The sequence below is a fragment of the Brassica oleracea genome, chromosome C1, assembly GCF_000695525.1.
Source record: "Brassica oleracea var. oleracea cultivar TO1000 chromosome C1, BOL, whole genome shotgun sequence".
In the NCBI taxonomy this organism is placed as follows: Eukaryota; Viridiplantae; Streptophyta; class Magnoliopsida; order Brassicales; family Brassicaceae; genus Brassica; species Brassica oleracea.
In genome coordinates, this window is record NC_027748.1 from 5,696,918 (window position 1) to 5,703,388 (window position 6,471).

Here is a 6,471-nt window from a genome sequence, read left to right on the forward strand (position 1 = left end):
AAGCTAAGGAAAACTTGAGAGATTCTAAGTCTGGGGGAAAGAATCTTGATCTTTGTTCATTCTATCACGAGTAACTCCATCAGTTTAGTGTTTCTGAATTGAAGATGTGGTGATGTTAATCATTGATAAATACCACAAGGGCTTTTAAATTTTGTTAATAATAATGTATTGATAAAAACTATTGTAAAATTATTACTCTCTGAAGAAAATCAATTTGATGTTTTTAAATGACTCGACATATATTTATTGATTATCTCAAATTGATGAAACTGCCACGTTACTTTTCATAAAAAAATTATATCCAAGTTTTTTATTTGAGAAAGGTTTTACTACCCAAGTTCAGAGGTACGAACCTATAGAACAACCTATAGAACAATCCTGTTCAATTCAAGTAATGTCTTAACTTCATATCGTGCCAGAGAAATAAACTAATTGCAAATAATTAACATAATGCAAACAAATAAATCGGTTAAATGAATTCCCTCAAAACAACTTATTTTACCTGGCAACACACTCAAAAGAAAAAGCATATCACCGGAAGAAATACGATAACTGCTATTTTTCTGTGAATAATCTCGGGTTCATTTTCATCATACTCAACCATAAAAATACGATAACTGCTATTTTTTAAGAAAAAACATATACTTTATCTGATACTAGATTTTGACCCGCCATTCGAAGAGCGGGTATATTTTTGTTCTAATTTTTTTTTGAAACATTTAATTTTTATATTTATGTTTTAATCATATTTGTGTTTTTTTGTAATCATATTTGTGTTTAATCTTAAATTAATTTAATTTAAATTTTGGTAGAAGTATTAAATATGTCAAGTTGCATAACTATACACTGTGCTATATGTATTTCAAAATTATTTTTAAACTTTATTACTGTAACATATTATATTTTCTTAATAGTTACCTAACATAATTAGTCAAAAATATTCGTATAAATTTTTTTCTTGGAATCAACCGGAAAATCAAGTCTTGTACTCAATTAGACATGAACTATATACCCGGATAATTTTTAAAATTTTATATTCGAAAACCAATATTAAATCCACCCCGTCCCAACCCACTCTGAAGAACGAACATTTTTTTTGAAAAATGTGAAAAATAATAATTTTAATTTATTCTGTTAAATATATATATACATTGTAAGTATATTAATTGTATAAGTTTAGGGCCAGTGTATTAATTTCATTTTTAACATTTTCATTTTTTTAAAAGACTGTTTTATAAATTTAATTTAATTATTATGCCAAATTCTTGTGTAAGTATTAAGAAAGTTTATTCTTTACACCAATCCATATTCTTTTATAATAAAAATGCGTATTTTTTAGTTTTGAAAACCTATTTTATTATTTTTAAAAACTTTTTATTTCTATAAATTGCAAGTTTCATTTTTTGTACTTTATTACATCTATACATTTATTGTTTGGATTTTTGATTATATAACAAAAATAATTTTAATTTTACCGGGCTTGCGAAGTGGATTTATATCATTTGCTTCCAATGTAAAATGTGTTGTTTAAATGAGCCAGTGAAAAGCTATTCATTATTTAATGAAATATGAAGCTGGGTTCGTTAAACAGCCAAAAATTTGTCCAACTTTAGGTCAATTTATACTCTGATTTGATTTAATTATCGTTGCAAGGAAAAAATTTCGTTTCAAAATTACTGTTGTTTTATAGTTTCAATGCAAAATTTATAAATAAGATTCTCCACTTTATTTTTCTATTGGTTGAAATATGATTAGGTGTATAGGTAATCGTGTTTTTATTTTAGAAATTTACAAAATCATATGTTTCTTTAATTTGTATGTATAAACTTAAAACGACAAATAAAATGAAAAGGAGAGAATATATCTTTTTCATTATGATGTTCGCATTAAAGGAAAATAGAAAAGTCAAAGCATTAAAAAGTCTTCTTCTTTCTCTCTCTATGTAAACTTAATTCAGCCTCTCTTTCTTTATTCTTTTTAGTTTTCTCATCATTTTTTCTTCATAGTTCTTAAATTTATAAAAAAAACCACAAACAATTAAGAACAAAAAAGATTTTACACAAACTAACACTATACATAATTTTTTCAACATTCTGCGTTTTTAATTGAGTAGAAAGAAGTCACGACGAACCACCCCCGTCAAAGATCTCTACACTGAGAATAAAATATAATTTTTACAAATCTGCATTGGTTAATTAAACAAAACAATTTTAAAATGAAATAAATAAATTATAAGTTCTCATAGATGATAGTTATCAAAAAAAGGAAGTTATGAGGATTCCTAGAATATAAGAAAAAAAGAAGAGGTCACGTAAGAGGAAGAAATATGTAGATTTAGATGTAGTTATGAAAGAGTTGGTTTATTTTTTTTTAAAAGTAGGTTATGGGGAAAAGTTGTTGTTGGACTGAACCTATATCAATGGGTCACACTGCTGTTTTAATAGAATAGATACCTATTCAATCATTTTAATATTATAAAATTATAATTCAAAACAAAATACGCGTATTGCGCGAATAAAACATATTAGCCGATTTATGTTCGACAAATAAAAATGGGAAATTACCACAAATACCACATTCATATTACCACTTTTTATGTTCACGCTAATCATTTTTACCATCACTTTTAATGAAGGGTAAAAGACACTTATACCCCTAGGGTTAACTAATCTAGATTTATGGTTTATAGTTGAGAGGAGAGATAGGGTTTTTGGAATGTGAAATTTAAGATTATAATAAATATATAAATGAATACTTAAAAATATAAAAAAAAATAAAAAATAGTTTCAAACATAGTTTTCGATTTTCAAAAAGAAATCTTGAAAAAAATATAAAAAAAAACTTTTTCGAAAAAAGTTCAAAACTTTTTTTTTATAAAAAATTTCGAATTTAAAAAGTATATTTCGAAAACATAAAAAAAAAATTATTTATTTTTTATTTATTTAAATAATGATTTATTATATATATATAGAATAAAAGTATAAGAGTCTTTTGCCAGTTAATGAAAAATCTATTTTTGAAAATGTCCCTTAGTGATGGTAAATATGAAAAGTGGTAACTTGAAAGTGGTAAACAAGAAATTTCTCCATAAAAAACATACAAAATAAAATATTATCATTGCTATATAATAAAAATTTGTCTATGTCTGATTTCTCCAACATATATTTGTAATGCACAATTTTACCCAATAATAATTTTTTTTAAAACTTCATGAAAAATTGCTTCCAACTATTATAATACGCCCACATCAAAACCAATAGCATACATGATCTGCATTTCAAATTGTATAAGGAAGAGCGCCAAGCCGGTGTAGGGAGGTGGTTTGCAGATCGGATACAGCATGGAATAAGGAAGGGCGCCAAGCTGGTGTAGCTTGGCAATTTCCAATCAATGGGAAGGAGCACCTCTGTGCTGGATCCCTAACTTTTTCAAATGTTAAATCCCCCTTGTGGCGGAGGGGTTGGCTCTTCTCGCAGCGATGGAGGCTGCGATATCGTTGGATTTCAAGCAAATCTTTTTCAAGTCAGACTCGAGTAGACTGATGACAGCTATGAAGGACGGCTCAACTGTTTTGGATTTGCACGGAATCCTCAGCGACATTTCCTCTCTATCTTTAGCTTTCAACTCTGTTTCTTTCTTTTGGGTCAGTAGATCTTCTGTTTCTCACGTGGATGGAGTAGCCAAACAGGTGTTAAGAAACCTTGTAATGAATCCAGTTTGAAATATTTTAATGAAGTAGTTGGTGAACAAAAAAAAAATTGTATAACAACCCAACAAAGGAATATACAAACTTGATAACCTCAATGTCGACTAATATTAGAGATAGATAATAAATAATAAATTATATTCCTTTGAACGACGAAATCATAGTAATTGTTGCTATATATTTGTTGTATGAAGAATAGTTTTTGTCGTCAAATAGGAATGATAAGCCAGTAAAGTATGAAATAGGGTTAAATGCCTTTTTCTTTAACACTAAACAAAAAAAAAAAACTGAGAAGATAAAACAAGCTAAATTAGCCAAAACAATGTGATTTTAGTATTTAGTTAAGGAAAATTTGGAATAAAAATATTGTTAAAGACATACTCACAATTACGGATACAATACATTTAGATATACAACAATCAAACATAAAACTTTAACACACAAATAAGAACATATATTAAACGTAATACTACACATATAATCTCATGAGAATGCAAAGAGAGAGCGTATTTCCATTAAAATATAATTGAAACGAATACTGAAAATAAAATAGTAAAATGTCATAAAATATAGTTGATAATAAATAAAAATCCAAACACTTAAGAATTATAAACAAAGGTCAAATGTAAACAAAATAAATATAATTTTCAAACAAAATTAATAAATTTACAATATGATCTTAGAAAAGAAAATATATTTATTATATTCAATTTAAAGTAAATTTTCAAATGTTTTATAAAAATGAAATAAATTAGAATATAAAATTATTTTGTTGTAAAGTATACACGAAGCTTCAATTTTTTTTTGTGCTACACACGAAGCTTCTTAAAATTACTTTTTGATCTGGTTCTGCTCAATTTGATCTGTTTAAAGCTAATGCTGTCAAATTGAAACCGATTTTCATCTGGTGTGTAAATTGGTCTCCGTTCAACACTTTAAAATTGGCATGCCGACTTGAAAAAAAGAAGACGCTAAGAGCATTATTATTGAGGATTCTTGGGGTGAGGTTCTTAGCGGAATATATGAACCTTTTTCTTAACTTCTAACTAAGAGTAACATTAGTGGTAGAAACCCATTAAATTTCTCACAAAAAACAAAATAAAATTTTTCATTTTTTAAAATTTTTATAAATATTGACATATTAAATGACTGCCACATGTAGAATTGGTTTTCAAATTTATAGAAAAGTTTTTTCATGAAGGTATTCTCCACGCTCTCTCTCTCTTTCTTTTCAATTATTTTCTTTATTGTTAATGCCCAGAGATTCTTTGAAAGCTCACCACTAATCAAACAAGTAATAAAATGGGATATAAGCCTCAGTTAGACTGTCCAAGTAGGATAGAAAAATCGTCGAATCAGAAGAGTTCTGTTTGACACGTTACCACGACTTAAGTAATGTTGGACTTAGTTTTTTTTTTAACTCAAATGTTGATGTCAATGGTCTAGGAAGCCCATTCCGTTTGCTCTTCCTCTTAGGCTGTCCACGTCGACCGTATTATGGGTCCCACGTATTTTTTCCCTGTCGTGTGGGTTTCGAGTTTGTTTATTTTGGTTTGGGCCTTTTTGTGATGTAATAGGTTTGGCCCGTTACCTTCTTCTCTACACGCCGGCTAGGGTATGCCTTCCTCTTCGAGATTGTTCTTCAACAGAGGGGCGCTACAGATTTCGACGCATTCAGTATCATAAATCTATCTCTTCGACCTTACACGTTCTCTGACAACGAGACCATTCCTCTTCCTATAAAGCTTTCTCAAGGCTCCTTTATATAGAGGTCTTCTAAGGTTAGCTCTCATTTGCATCTCAATTTCTCTCCTCCACTTTCTTCCCTTTGTTTAACTCTTTAACCTCCGTGTGATCGAGTTTGAGAAATTCACGGTGCGGCGTTACGATCACCTTCATGTGATTGCGAACACGAACCTCAAGCTTACAGGTGTGTGTTTTCCTCCTTTGCTATTTTAATTTCATCATGTTCCTCCGTCGCCAACGTAGTTTCCATCTCACGGATGATGTGGGTGAAATGCGTGCAGGGGTCCAATATCAGGAACAATGCAGCAACCACCAGAGTTGTGGTCCGACTCTTAATCGGTAAGTAATCTTTACTTTTTCAAACTTTTATTATGCTCTAAGTTGTGAAGCATCTTGATAACGTCTTAGACTGAGTTGTTTAGGTTTGCTTTCCCCTGTTATATGTGTCTACTGCTTGATAGCTGCTTAGTTCATTGTTGTGTTTTATTTTTCTGATGTTTAGAATACTTTGCCTCTCTCTCTACTGTCACAGTTGGTTCTTCTCCGCTAGGTAGAAGATGACGTAAGTTGGAATTTATATGGGGAACGCCTCTGCTTGAAGTGGAGGGGGAAGTTTCAGTTTATTTATATTTATTTTGGAGAATATTCAATTGTGTTCTAATTAAACGAATCTAAAACCTTTTAACATTGTTTTTAGTTGACCAAAAAAAATACAGTCGTGTTATCTCTTTCTACTAGGCCTGGAACTTTTATCCGAGATCCGGATTCGATCTGAGATTCGATCCGGATCCGATCCGAAAATCCGGATATCCGGATCCGGATAGTAAAATGTTGGATTCGTCAAAGACGGATCTGGATCCGGATATCTTAATTTTTAAGTCCGGATATCCGGATCCGTAAGTTTTATTAATAAATATTTCAAAAATTGTAATATCGATATATACAAATTAATTTTATTTAATATATTTTCATTTTTAAAATAGAATATATAAATTTTATGTAGATTTTGTAATATTATA

The 6,471-nt window shown here is 29.4% G+C and overlaps 1 long non-coding RNA gene across 1 annotated transcript; it reads left to right on the forward strand.

Moving 5' to 3' along the window:
- The first annotated feature begins 5,325 nt into the window (after window positions 1–5,325).
- On the forward strand, window positions 5,326–6,180 carry LOC106300146. Its single transcript, XR_001261980.1, has 3 exons — window positions 5,326–5,636; window positions 5,734–5,791; window positions 5,985–6,180. It is a non-coding gene; the product is annotated as an uncharacterized LOC106300146 (long non-coding RNA).
- The last annotated feature ends 291 nt before the right edge of the window (window positions 6,181–6,471 follow it).